At 48.2% G+C, this 15,469-nt stretch overlaps 1 protein-coding gene across 1 annotated transcript in view; it reads right to left on the reverse strand.

Annotated features, from left to right (window-relative positions):
* LOC132824346 (CD151 antigen-like) overlaps positions 1 to 9,147 on the reverse strand; it is a 28,073-nt gene extending 18,926 nt beyond the window's left edge. The window contains exon 1 of the mRNA XM_060838706.1: positions 9,018 to 9,147. The gene's annotated coding sequence lies outside the window, so the exon portion shown is untranslated. The remainder of the gene's footprint in view (positions 1 to 9,017) is intronic.
* Between the last annotated feature and the right edge of the window lie 6,322 nt (positions 9,148 to 15,469).

A 15,469-nucleotide genomic window follows, 5' to 3' on the forward strand; every position in this document is an offset into this window, starting at 1 on the left:
GCAATGGGACCAGACGGAGTACCAGGCCGTGCACTCAGAGCATGCGCAGATCAACTGGCAGAGGACTTCTCGGACATCTTCAACCTCTCCCTGCAGCAAACCACTGTCCCTGCCTGTTTCAAAAGGCCAACATCATCCCTGTACATAAGGAGGCTCATGCAGCATGTCCCAATGACTACCGCCCAGTGGCCCTAACCTCAGTGGCCATGAAGTGCTTTGAAAGGCTGGTCATGGCATTAATCAACTCCAGCCTTCCCACTACTCTTGACCCATTCCAATTTGCCTGTCGGACCAAGAGGCCCACATCAGACGCCATATCAGATGCCCTTCACTTCTCCCTAGAACATCTTGACACCAAGAACAGCTACATAGGAATCCTACTCATTGACTACAGTTCAGTCACTATTACCCCTCGAGACTGATTTCTAAACTTAGTGATCTTGGACTAAGCCCCACTCTCTGCAACTGGATCCTCAGTTTCCTGACCCACAGACCACAATCAGGGGACAATATTTCATCCTCACTAACACTCAACACTGGAGCCCCCCCCAGGGTGCGTACTCAGTCCGCTATTGTACGCGATGTATACCCATGACTGCGTCGCCAAATACCAGACCAATGCCATTTATTAATGCCACGTTTACTGATGACACCACCAAAGTCAGTCGAATCTCAGCTGGTGACAAACAGACTACAGACAGGAGGTGGAAGACCTGGAAAAATGGTGCACTGAGAACAACCCAGCTCTCAACACCGGCAAAACCAAGGAATTCATTATTGACTTTCGGTGGGATGTTACTCAGGCCCCCCCCCCACACACACACACACATTAACAGCACAGAGGTGGAACAAGTGGAGAGTATCAAGCTCCTGGAAGTGGTCATCCACAACAAGCTTTCTTGGACTCTTCATGTGGATGCACTGGTTACAAAGGCCCAATAATGTCTCTTCTTCCTCAGGCAGCTGAGGAAATTTGGCATGATGGCAAATACCCTTGTCAACTTTTATCGGTGCACCATCGAGAGCATTCTGTCTGATGTGTCACTACCTGGTATGGCAACTGTACCAGTCAAGATCAGAGACGGTTACAGAAAGTGAACTTGGCCCGGACAATCACAAAGACCAACCTCCCATCTATAGACTCCACCTACTAGGCCTGCTGACAAGGAAAGGCTCCCAGCATTCACCAAGATCCATCCCACCCTGGCAATGTTTTCCTACAACATCTACCATCGGGGAGAAGGTACAGAAGCCTGAACACACACCAGCCGGATTCACAACAGTTTCTACCTACTGTTGTTAGAATCCTGAATGGGCTCACAAACTCCCAACATTCACCTGTATCTGTTTTTTGTTTTTGTCGCTAAATTTGGTTGCAAAACAAAGCTTTTCACCGTGCCTCGGTACACGTGACAATAAATTCAATTCAAGACAATTCAACACAGTGATCTCTCCTTGGACACTGTCCTGTAGCTTATTATCACAGCCCCCTCTGGCCTCAGTCCTTGCATTACTCTTTGTGAGGGCTGCCTCAGGGTCACCTTCTTCTCTGCGGGAGTATTTTATGATGTGTATTACTGATGACAGGAACAGGTAAAACTCTGGCAACTGGGTTGTAATGGAAGGCAAACAGGAAGGGTCAGACAGCAAGTATTATCGACTTCCTTCTCAATCGTGAAAAGATAGAAACAGCGGAGGTTCAAAGAGGTCTCAACACCTAAGAACACACGATTATTCCACTGAGAAATCCTTCAAAAACAAAATCACTCAACCAAGATAGGCAGAGAATGCTGGAGAAACTCAGCAGGTCTGGCAGCCTGTGCAGAGAGAGAGAGAGAGATAGCTGAAGAGCCATACACACCTGACTCTGTCTCCCTCTCCATAGACACTGTCAGACCTGCTGGGAGACTCCAGGGTGTTCCAGATTTCCAGCCTCTGCAATATCTCAGTCCTAAAGGGTCACCCCTTATCTTTAAGGACCCCTGGCTGTCCCACCATTGGGAACATCCTTCCTGCATCTTACTTGTCTAGTCCTGTTAGAATTTGTATAGGTTTCAATAAGATCTCCCTCTCATTGTTTTCTGTGCTAATTCCAGGCCATCGAGAAGCCGCACACAGGAAGGACTGCCATCTTGCCTCTTACAGATTCAATGCCCAACAATACTGATTCCATCGACCCTCAAATACCAGCAGTAACGCCTCTCCAGTGATCTATCGTTGCCCACCCACAGCTCAAGACAAAGGAGCTGCTTTCAGACATCAGACACATTTAAAAAGATCAAAACAGCACAAGAGTCCAGCCTCCGAGAATGGTGCTAGGATTGTGTCCACCACATTGGCTGGAGTCAGGTCCCCTCTCACACGCCTGTAACTCCCACTGCCTCGATCTCAGCAGTGGGCACTTGGCCAGGACACAGCTGGCACGGGAACCCAGCACCAGTCACCAGCGAACAACACAAGGGAAGGTTTTCAGAGCATGAGTAAACAGGGGGCAGCTCCAACACAGAGGCTGTGACACCGAGTGGAGCAGACCCCGCCAAGATACAATCGGAGATGTTAGCACACAGAAAGAAGCCATTCAGTTCCCCCCCCCCCCCAACACCCCTCCACTGCTCTGTGCACCTACCACAATACTGCCATTACCAGCTCCCTCATTCCTCTCCAACCTTCACACTGCTTCTCCAAGAGATCTCCTCTACTGGCTCAGCTATGAACGAGCACTGGGAGAACGCGGACTCTAATAACCCGCTGTACACAAACATTCCCCGGATTTTCGACATCCAAAATATTCAAATCAGGAACCTACAGAAACATCCGTTAACCTCCTGAACACTTTCCTAATGTTGAACACTTCCATTAGACATCCCACACTTTCTCCTCTCCAATTCCTCATTTCCAAGGCTTTTAAAATTCATCCACAAGACATGGATGTCGCTCGCTCGGCCAGAATTTATTCTCAGCCCTATTTGGGGTTAACAGTCAACCCCATTGCTGTGGGTCTGGAGTCACATGTAGGCCAGACCAGGTAAGGATGGCAGATTGCCTTCCCTGAAGGACATTAGTGAACCAAACAAAAAATGCTGGAGATCGATGATGATGAAGAGTCATCTAGACTCGAAATGTGATCTTGCTCCCTCTCCATGGATGCACCGAGACCCACTGTGATCTCCAGCATTTTTTGTTTTCAGTACAGATCCCAGCATCTGCAATGATTTATTCAACATTATTGAACCAAATGGATTTTTCCAATAATCAAAAACAGTTTCACGATTGACATTAGGTTCTGAATTAGAAATTTATTTTATTGAATTCAAATTCCACCTTCTGCAGTGATGGGGCTTGAACCCACATCCCCAGAACATTACCTGGGTCTCTGGGTTAACATCATTGTTCTTAATGTGGACTTCTGTAGACTGGAGTGACAGGACACCAACACCAACTCACGGAGTGTTTCAGGGAACATCTCTGGGACACACACACCAAACAACTCCACCGCCCTGTGGCTGACCACTTCAACTCCCCCTCCCACTCCCACTCCACCAAGGACATCCAAGTCCTGGGCCTCCTCCATCGCCATTCCCAACCCACTTGACTACTGGAGGAAAGATGCCGCATCTTCCACCTGGGGATCCTCCAACCACACTGCATCAACATCAACTTCACCAGTTTTCCTATCTCCCCTCCCCCCACCTCATCCCAGATCCAACCTTCCAACTCGGCAGTGCCCTCCTCTTGACTTGTCCCACCTGTCAATCTTCCTTCCCACCTATCCACTCCACCCTCCTCTCCAAACTATCACCATCATCCCCCCTCCACCTGCATCCACCTATCGCCTTCCCAGTTACCATCCCCCCAAGCCCCATCCCCACTCTCCCATTTATCTCCCAGACTCCTGGCCCACCTCAGCCCCTCTCACATTCTGTTTAATGTTCCCTCCTCCACAAAAGAACTGGATGACATCTGGAAAGCTTGCTTAATGTCACTCTGTGGAGTTTTAATCATTTTACGCACAGACAAGAGGTTTTTTTTTTAATTCTTTAGCAATTGGGTTAGCTAAAAACAATGACAGCAGATGCTGGAAACCAGATTCTGGATTAGTGGTGCTGGAAGAGCACAGCAGTTCAGGCAGCATCCGGGGAGCAGTTGGGCTAGCCTGTCCCTAGCTGAGGGGGTGAACTGTTGCCTTCTTGAATCACTGCAGTCCACTAACCATCATTAATCCGTTCTGTGAGCCTGAGTGACTAACTCAACTGAGGGCTGATCCTGGCTCCAAGCAACACCCAATAGGCTGGCAGAGTGGACCAAGCGGTGGCAGCTGGAATGCAGGATGGGAAACCGGGAGGTAATGGGAAGAATAGTGATGCAGACAATTTTCTAAACAGTGGAAGGTTTTGGAGATGTGAAGTACAAAGGGACTTGGGAACCAGAGTTCAGGACTCTCTTAAGGTCAGTCTGCAGTTAGGAAGGTAAATGCAATGTTAGCGTTCATTTCGAGGGGACTAGAATACAAGAGCAGGGATGTACTGCTGAGGCTGTACAAGGCTCTGGTCAGACTGCATTCGGAATATGGCGAGCAGGTTTGGGCCCTGTATCTAAGGAAGGATGTGCAGGCCTTGGAGGGGATTCAGAGGAAATTCACAAGATTGATCCTGAGGATGAAGGGCTTGTCATGTGAGGAGCAGTTGAGCACTCTGAGCGTGTACTCCATGGAGTTAAAAAGATGAGTGAGGGGGGAATCTGATTGAAACTTACAGAATACTGAGAGGCCTGGATAGAGTGGACATGAAGATGATGTTTCCACGAGTAGGAGAGCAGAGGACCTGAGGGGCAAAGCCTTGATGGGATGGCCCTTTAGAACTGAGATGAGGAGGAACTCCTGCAGCCAAAGAGTGGTGAATCTGTGGAACTCATGGCCATAGAAGGATGTGGAGGCCATGTCACTGAGTGTTTTCAAGACAGACAGATCGGTTCTTGATTTGTAAGGGGATCAAGGGTTGTGGGAGAATAGGGTTGAGAAACATATGAGCCAGGATTGAATGGTGAAGACCTGATGGGTGAATGGCCTAATTCTGTCCCTCTATCTTATAGTCACGTGCTGTCAGCACATTCACAATGCCCTTAGGGAGGGAATGCCAGGATCCTGACCCAGCGACAGGAAAGGAATGGCGATATATTTCCAAGGTAGGATGGTGAGTGATTGGGAGGGGAACTTACAGGGGACGGTGTTCCCATATATGTGCTGTCCTTGTCCTTCCAGATGGAAACAATGGCAGGTATTTGGAAGGTGCTGCCTGAGGGTTTTGGGTGAATGTCTGCAGTGTATCTTGGAGACAGTAGACACTGCAGCTACTGGGTGTCGGTGGTGGAGGGAGTGAATTGGTGCTTTATCTTGGATGGTGTCAAACTTCTTAACGGTCTTGAATGGGAGCTGCCCCCATCCAGGGAAGTGGAGAGTTCCTGACTTGGGCCTTGTCTAAACAGAAATTTACACAGATTCCACAAGCTCCATTTTGACAATCTGACAAAGACTATTTAGCTCCACAACGCCAGCCTGTGACACACTTTCTCAATTGCTTCCTGTGGGTCTGCTCAACAGCCCTGACCATTTCTGCTTGTTGGGCCGACTTGACAAATGCTCAAACCAGAACACTCTGTAAAACAGGTTGAAATAACTTGGGAGGAAGTCTCTATTTAGCCAGAACAACCACTACTCGTTCAATCGCTGATCTGTACAAGATCCCAGCTTCCTGGTAAAAGACCCCTATGATAGTGGAAGTGGTCAATGAATTTATAAAATACAGGTTGGTGTCTGCATGAGTGCTGACTTAGTGACTACATTAGAGAGGTGCTGGAAAAGCACAGCAGGTCAGGCAGCATCTGAGGAGCAGGAAAATCGACGTTTCAGGCAATGATCCTTCATCAGGAATTTCCAGCACCACTCTAATCTCCAGCATCAGCAGTCATCACTTTCGCTTTGCTGACTTAGTGACGTTAGACAAACCTTTCACTAACCCCCTAACAACTAAACACGGACAGCCCCCCCTTGTCACTTGGTGTGTGAGGCCAATTTTCGCTAACCAGCTCATCCTCTTCCTCTCCTTCTGAACTTGGGCACAGCAGTTGGGTGGAGTGATGGAATCACAGCACTAGCAGTGGGCTCAGTCACCTTCTCACACACAGTTCACTGTGGAATTAGCCTGCAGTTCCCAGGTAAACCCGCCTCAGTGGATGATTAGATTAGATTCCCTACAGAGTGGAAACAGGCCCTTCAGCCCAACAAGTCCACACTGACCCTCTGAAGAGTAACCCACCCCCCTCTGACTAACAACTATGGATAATTTAGCTAACCTGCACATCTTTGGACTGTGGGAGGAAACCGGAGCACCCGGAGGAATCCCACACAGACACGGGGAGAATGTGCAAACTCCACACAGACAGTCGCCCCGAGGCTGGAATCGAACCCGGGTCCATGGTCCTGTGAGGCAGCAGTGCTAACCACTGAGCCACCGTGCCACCCCTTCATTCAGTCCCTCTTACTGTTGCTCATACCCCCTCGTGCTGCTACTAGGCTGTGTACTGTTCTCCCTCTCTCCCAGTCTCTCTCTGTGCCTGCCACCATTATAGCTCTTGGGATTATTTCCATGGATTCAAATTCCTGAAGCTTTTCTTGTAAAATACTAATGCCTGGAGCCATGCAGGGGCAGACTGGCAGCTTCCTCCTCAGTAATCCCCAGGTCCTTGTTTAAACAAGGCCCAGTGGATGTAGACAGGGCCTCAGGCAGTGTCTCGAGATGAGCTCACCTCCATTACCAAAGGCAGCATACACAATCCAAGATGGCAGCATGTTTGTGATCACAGCCAGGCAATGCTGAGGGTGAACAATGTCGGGGGTGGGTAGAGGACATCTCACTGAAATCACACTGCCGATACCTGCTCCCAACTTCTCGGCCTACTTGAGAAAGGCAATTGGTTCACAGAATTCTCTGGGCGTCCCTTTAACTGTCTCTCCCAAACACAAAGCCATTCCAAGCATTCCAGCCATCCCAGAGCAGGAGGGAGGGAGTGTATCAGTGAGGAGCAGTGTGTCTGTGCCTCGTTCACTCTCTCTCTCCAGCTTTCAGATGGTGAAGTATTTATTGGACAGAGTGGAGGACAATGTAAACTCTCCCACAGTGAGCCTGTTGGCAAAGGGCTGTTTTAATCACCCTTCCCAAAGGGTGGAGAGAGTGACTGTGCAGCCTGAGACACTGTATCCAGTCACAATAGGTCAGTATGGTTAATATAAGGTCAAGTTCAGACATGATTGGGTGCTGGGGATAGAGATTTACAGCACACATCACTGACTACAGCTCTCATACATTTAGACATTCAAACAGGAGGATTGAGAGTAGGCTGCAGAAACAGAACGTGAGGGGAATGATAACACACCGTGTTGTTACACACAAACTCCCCCTCCTCAGTAACCCAAATCTTGGCTTAACCCATCAACTCCCCTAACCGGATGTTCCCAGAGTGTGAAAAGACCAACACAAGTTATCGTCCAGTTCTGACATCAATTCTCATGAGTCTCCCTAACCCTACAAACTGGATATGATCTCCGTTCACCCATCTATCCACATAACCTCTTCATTTCAAGGATCTGGGTTCTATTCTTCGATTGTCCAGCATGTGTCATGATCCACCAAAGAAAATCCAACAAAAACATGACACCCTGCTCACAGAACGTCACTGCCAAAACAAGCATTTATCAGGGGAAGGCTTCCAACAGTCACTGCGATCGCTGAACTTGCAATGTTTCTACCCCAAAGGCCACAAACACACAGGCACCTTACTCCAGTTCAGGGCCTTATCCAATAAGGCCCACACAGCTTCTTTCGAGACTGTTGGTGAACACCACCAGCTGTCATCAGGCTGCACAGTGCACAGAACCAAGTCTGAAAGCCCCACCTGCTATATCAACACCTCTCCAGTTAGGACAACAGGAAAATCCTGGAGCAGAGGTCAGACAGATAACAAAGGAGCACACTTCAACGACCTCATCCAGCCACACTAACTCCCTCTGCACCTCCCAGGACAGGGACAACACAGGCTTAAATACAGAGTAAAGTTCCCTGTACACTGTCCCCGACAAACACTCCCAGGACAGGGACAGCATGATGTTAGACATAGAGTAAAGCTTTCTCCACGCTGTTATCAACAAACTCCCAGGACATGGACTGCATGGGGTTAGATACAGAATAAGGCTCTCTACACTTCCCAATCTGCCTAGTTCCACTCTTGTAAGTACCCTGTTGCCCCTTTTATCAATCTGATATTCAATGCAGCATTTAGATTTGAGGGAGCTGGTGTGGGGTGGGGAGATGAGGTCAGAATTTCCCAGGACTGAATGCTGGGGAAGTGTGGTTTGATTGCTATCTTAGACAGGCTGAATGCCGGATTATCAGCACAGTAACTGGCTTGTTATCTTCACCAACATATTTTCCAGTTTTAATATCCCAGGATGTGTGCACACCCATACTGTTTGGAATATTGGACTTTATCTTCACAGTCAGACATAACAGCCCTATATACTGTCTCAGTGTTCCCGACCACATTATACCAACAATGGGTCAAAACACTGCTCCAACTGACAAAGCCCACTTTAGTGCACAAGGTCTGACTGAAACAGCCTCTTTGGAGACTGGGATAACACTCCCGCAGTTTGTTCACGGGTGGTTCTGATTCAGTGACCCAAAATAACTACAAGCAGATAGCTGTCTTACCCAGAAATAGGCAATCACGGACAACAGGGACTGCCATTTTTACACAGCAGGATCCCACACCCAGTAATAACTGGGTCCAGAGACTCCCAGGCTTTAAGAGAACAAAATCCCATATGCAGTTATAACCAGGTGCACAGGCACTCCCCTGGTTTCCCAAAGCAGGATCACACCTCCCCCCTTGCTGGGGGAGTTTACTCTGAGCTCGGAAAGGTCCGCTGTGTGGAGTTTGCCCTCCCTGTTGCCCCAGACTCTTACCCCGTGCTGTAGGCTCGGTCTGCTCGCTCACTCTCTCCGTGTGTCTGTGTGTCCCTGGGTCCGGGGCCGCCCGCCGACTGACTCACTCGGATCGCACTCGCCAACAATGACAAAGGATCGACAAGGCCGTCCCGCCCCGCCCCAAACTAACCCCTCCCTCAAACCCAGAGAAACACAACAACAATGTCAGGCTGACCCAGGGACACAGAGAGAGACAGAGCACAGGGAAGAGGGCAATACTGATGGTACTGCATTCACCTAGCACCCAGAGAAACACAGCAATGTCAGGCTGACCCAGGGACACAGAGAGAGACAGAGCACAGGGAAGAGGGCAATACTGATGGTACTGCATTCACCTAGCACCCAGAGAAACACAACAGCAATGTCAGGCTGACCCAGGGACACAGAGAGAGAGAGAGCACAGGGCACAGGGCAATACTGATGGTACTGCATTCACCTAGCACCCAGAGAAACACAACAGCAATGTCAGGCTAACCCAGGGACACAGAGAGAGAGAGAGCACAGGGCAATACTGATGGTACTGCATTCACCTAGCACCCAGAGAAACACAGCAATGTCAGGCTGACCCAGGGACACAGAGAGAGACAGAGCATAGGGCACAGGGCAATACTGATGGTACTGCATTCACCTAGCACCCAGAGAAACACAACAACAATGTCAGGCTAACCCAGGGACAGAGAGAGAGAGAGAGAGCACAGGGCACAGGGCAATACTGATGGTACTGCATTCACCTAGCACCCAGAGAAACACAGCAACAATGTCAGGCTGATCCAGGGACACATACTGTACACACACACATACACGCACAGAGAGAGCGAGAGAGAGCACAGGACAATACTGATGGTACTGCATTCACCAAGCACCCAGAGAAACAGAGCAATGTCAGGCTGACCCAGGGACACAGACTGTACAGAGAGAGAGAGAGAGAGAGAGAGCACAGGGCAATACTGATGGTACTGCATTCATCTAGCACCCAGAGAAACAGAGCAATGTCAGGCCAGCACCAGGACATGTCATCAATATACACAGAAAGACCACAAGGCAATACTAATGTAATTGCATTCATCTGGCACCTGGTTGACACACACAAAGAGACCACAGGGCAATACTAATGTGACTGCATTCATCTAGCACCCAGAGAAACACAGCAATGTCAGGGATACAGACTGTATACACGCAGAGAGAGCACAGGGCAAGATTAACGTAACTGTATTCATCTAGCACCTAGTGAAACCCAGCAGGCAGAACCCCACCCCCACCAAGACACCTAGTGAATGCACAGAGAGAGATCACAGTGAAAAACATGCACATAATCTGGTTTATTAGTGCACTTTAAGGTAAGAAGTCAGCCCCTCCCTGTGTTTGCCCTCGGAAAGGACCCAGCAATACAGCCATGTGCCACAGAAATACCCACAATCCTCTGGAGAGAGGACACCCCATGGGGCCCTCCAAACTGACATTGTGAGGGATGGACCCTGTGCCAGAATTAGCAAAGCTGTCTCACAGGCTAGTCAAGTAACAGCTGGACATAGCCATACTCGTGGAATCCTATTGTTCCATACCCCACTGGCACCCTTATTGTTTGTGATTAATATATAAAGAAACTGCTGAGAAGGTGGGGAGATAATGGTACATAATTTTGTAGATGACACAATGACTGGCTGGATGGTTAACAGTGAGGAGGATGGTGTTAGCTTACAGGAGGATATAGAGTCTTAGAGATGTACAGCACAGAAACAGACCCTTCAGTCCAATTCATCCATGCTGACCAGATATCCCAAACTAATCTAGTCCCATCTGCCAGCATTTGGCCCATATCCCTCTAAACTCTTCCTATTCATAGACCCATCTAGATGCCTTTTAAATGTTGTGGTTTGGAGATGCCGGTGTTGGACTGGGGTGTACAAAGTTAAAAATCACACAACACTAGGTTATAATCCAACAGGTTTAATTGGAAGCACACTAGCTTTCGGAGCGACGCTCCTTCATCAAGTGATTGTGAAGGGCTCAATCTTAACAGAATTTATACAAAAATTTGCAGTGTGATGGAACTGAAATTATACATTGAAAAATTGATTGTCTGTTAAGCCTTTCATCTGTTCGAATACTGTGATAGTTTCACTTCTTTCATGTGTAAATCACAAAACCTTTTTTTTTTAAAAAGTTGCATTCTCAGGTTAGCTGCTAACAATGGTGATAACTAGACAATATGTTGAAGGTGTTGGCCCCCTGTGTTCACTGTCTGTGACCTGATGTTTAGATTGATTCTAATCTAAAAAGTGAGATAATGGAGTTTTACATGATTTTATAGCTCAAACCCTCCAACCCTGGCAACATAGAGTCATAGAGATGTACAGCACGGAAACAGACCCTTCAGTCCAACTTGTCCATGCTGACCAGATATCCCAACCCAATCTAGTCCCACCTGCCAGCACCCGGTCCATATCCCTCCAAACCCTTCCTATTCATATACCCATCCAGATGCCTTTTAAATGTTGCAATTGTACCAGCCTCCATCACATCCTCTGGCAGCTCATTCCATACACGTACCACCCTCTGTGTGAAAAAGTTGCCCCTTAGGTCTCTTTTATATCTTTCCCCTCTCACCCTAAACCTATGGCCTCTAGTTCTGGACTCCCCCACCCCAGGAAACATCTTCGTAAATCTTTTCTATAAATGGGTTGGTCATTGGGGAAGATCAGAGGCAGATAGCATTGAATCCCGATAGGTGTGAGGTGATGCACTTTGAAAAACAGAACAAGACAAGGGAGTACTCAATGAATGACTGGACACTAGGAAGCTCAGAGGAACAGAGGAATTATGGGCCGCTTGTCCACAAATCCCTAAAAGTGGCAGGACAGGTTAATTCAGGAGTTAAGAGGAGTATGGGACACTTGTCATTATCAGTGGAAGCTAGGTATTAAGAGCAGGGAGGTAACGTTGGAGCTGTACAGAACGTTAGTTAGGCCACAGCTTGAGTACTATGTGCAGTTCTGGTCTCTGCACTATAAGAAGGATGCGATTACACTGGAGGGTGGACAAAGCTGATTCACTAGGATGCTGCCTTAGATGGATCCGTTTAACTATGAAGAGAGGCTGGATAAACTTAGGCTGTTTTCTTTGGAGCACAGGAAGTTAAAGGGAGACCTAACTGAAGTGTATATGATTATGACGGGCAAGGACAGGGTGAATAAAAAGCAGCTGTACCCTTAGTCAATAGGTCAATAACAAGAGGGTGTAAGTTTAAAGTGAAAGGCAGGAATTTTAGATGGGATTTGAGATAACAGCTTGATTCCCCCAGAGAATGGGGTAGGCCTGGACTTCCCTGTCTCGGAGAGTAGTTGAAAGTAGACAGGCAGGAGGCTGGAAGAAGACAACAGGCCAGGCCGCATCAGGAAGTGGAGAAGTCAACGTTTTGGGTTTAAGCCTTCTTCAAGACTGAAGCAGGAAACCTCACCACTTTTAAAAAGAACTTGGATGAGCATTTGAAATGTTACAATGTTCAAGGCTGCGGGCCTATTGTGGGAAAGTGGGGATCTTGTAGATAGGTAGGCACAGACTCAATGGGCCGAAAGGCCTCTTCTGTGCCATATGACTTTACAACCCTGCCTGGATCCGGCAGAAGTGTGTAGCCCAGTGGTGTGCAGTCAGGAAGGAGAAAGCATCGGCATTTTGTACAGGTGTGGCGGACATAGAGAAACACTTTAGAGCCGTGTATGTGTTTTGGAAATGTTGTCACTGTGGTAAGAAGAACAACAGACAGTTTGTACACAACAACATCCTCCCAGAAGCTGTGTGACAGTATAGGAACAAAGAAACAGGAGGAGGCCATTCAGCCCCTTGAGCCCATTCCATCATTCAATGAGATCATGGCTGATCTGTGACCTGGCACCATAGATATGCCTTTGGTCCTTTCCTTAAAAAAAATTGTCAATCCCTGATTTGAAATAAAATGTTAGGTTTTATCTTACAATAAAATTAACAGCTGATCCAGCATCTACTGCAGTCTGGAAGAGATTTCCATTTATATGTAGAAGTGACTGCTAACATCTCTCCTGCACTGTTTCACCTTAATTCTCAGACTATACCCCCTGGTTCTAGGATCCCCCAATCAATGGACAAAATTTATCTTTATTTACCCTGTCTTTTTTCTGTTAGTCCTTGAAGATTTCAATCAGATCACTCCTTATCCTTCTAAATTTTAGAGAAAACAGGCCTAATTTGTATAATCTGTCCTCATAACATAACCTCAGGCATCATTCTTATCAACCTGTGGTACTCCTTTCAAGGCCAATATGCCCTCCCTCAGATATGTTGCTCATGTCTGCTCACAGTGTTCCAAGTGGGGTCTAACCAGGGTTTTAATAACTGCAGCATAACATCTATATCCTCGTACCCCAGTCCTCGAGGCATAAAGGCCAGCATTGCCTTTAGCTTTCTTGGCAGAACGGATTAGGGAGAACACAAAGGCATTTTACACTTATGTGAGGAATAAGAGAATGGTCAAAGAAAGAGTAGGGCCGATCAGGGATAGCATAGGGAACTTGTGTGTGGAGTCTGAGGAGGTAGGGGAAACCTAAATGAGTTTTTTGCTTCTGTCTTTACGAAAGAAATGAACTTTGTAGTGAATGAAACCTTTGAAGAGCAGGTGTGTATGCTGGAATGGATAGAGATAGAGGAAGCTGATGTGCTGAAAATTTTGTCAAACATTAAGATTGACAAGTCGCCAGGCCCGGACCAGATTTGTCCTCGCTGCTTTGGGAAACGAGAAATGCAATTGCTTCGCCACTTGCGAAGATCTTTGCATCCTCACTCTCCACTGGAGTCGTACCTGAGGACTGGAGAGAAGCAAATGTAATTCCTCTCTTCAAGAAAGGAAATAGGGAAATCCTCGGCAACTACAGACCAGTCCGTCTCACGTCTGTCGTCTGCAAGGTGTTAGAAAGGATTCTGAGGGATAGGATTTATGACCATCTGGAAGGGCATGGCTTGATTAAATGCAGTCAACACGGCTTTGTGAGGGGCAGGTTGAGGGTCAAGCTGTGGATGTGGTGTATATGGACTTCAGCAAGGCATTTGATAAGATTCCCCGTGGTAGGCTCATTCAGAAGGTCAGGAGAAATGGGATTCAAGGAAATTTAGATGTCTGGATACAGAATTGGCTGAAAATGTGTTGCTGGAAAAGCGCAGCAGGTCAGGCAGCATCCAAGGAACAGGAGATTCGACGTTTCTGGCAGAAAGTGTGTCCAGCAGGCTAAGATAAAAGGTAGGGAGGAGGGACTTGGGGGAGGGGCGATGGAGATGTGATAGGTGGAAGGAGGTCAAGGTGAGGGTGATAGGCCGGAGTGGGGTGGGGGCGGAGAGGTCAGGAAGAAGATTGCAGGTTAGGAGGGCGGTGCTGAGTTCGAGGGATTTGACTGAGACAAGGTGGGGGGAGGGGAAATTAGGAAACTGGAGAAATCTGAGTTCATCCCTTGTGTTTGGAGGGTTCCTAGCCGGACTTGCGCCCACACCTCCTCCCTTACTTCTCTCCAAGGCCCCAAGGGATCCTTCCATATCCGCCACAAATTCACCTGCACCTCCATACACATCATCTATTGCATCCGCTGCACCCGATGTGGCCTCCTCTATATTGGGGAGACGGGCTGCCTACTTGCGGAACGCTTCAGGGAACACCTCTGGGACACCCAGAAACCAACCAACCCAACCACCCCGTGGCTCGACACTTCAACTCCCCCTCCCACTCCACCAAGGACATGCAGGTCCTTGGACTCCTCCATCGTCAGAACATAACAACACGACGGTTGGAGGAAGAGTGCCTCATCTTCCGCCTGGGAACCCTCCAACCACAAGGGATAAACTCAGATTTCTCCAGTTTCCTCATTTCCCCTCCCCCCACCTTGTCTCAGTCAAATCCCTCGAACTCAGCACCGCCCTCCTAACCTGCAATCTTCTTCCTGACCTCTCCGCCCCCACCCCACTCCGGCCTATCACCCCCACCTTAACCTCCTTCCACCTTTTGCATCTCCAACGCCCCTCCCCCAAGTCCCTCCTCCCTACCTTTTATCTTAGCCTGCTGGACACACTTTCCTCATTCCTGAAGAAGGGCGTATGCCCGAAACGTCAAATCTCCTGTTCCTTGGATGCTGCCTGACCTGCTGCGCTTTTCCAGGATCTCCAGCATCTGCAGTCCTCACTTTCCCTACAGAATTAGCTGGCCAACAGAAGACAGCGAGTGGTAGTAGAAGGAAAATATTCTGCCTGGAAGTCTGTGGTGAGTGGTGTTCCACAGGGCTCTGTCCTTGGCCTCTGCTGTTTGTAATTTTTATTAATGACTTGGATGAGGGGATTGAAGGATGGGTCAGCAAATTTGCAGATGACACAAAGGTTGGAGGTGTCGTTGACAGTATAGAGAGCTGTTGTAGGCTGCA

This window comes from Hemiscyllium ocellatum, chromosome 18 (assembly GCF_020745735.1).
Source record: "Hemiscyllium ocellatum isolate sHemOce1 chromosome 18, sHemOce1.pat.X.cur, whole genome shotgun sequence".
In the NCBI taxonomy this organism is placed as follows: Eukaryota; Metazoa; Chordata; class Chondrichthyes; order Orectolobiformes; family Hemiscylliidae; genus Hemiscyllium; species Hemiscyllium ocellatum.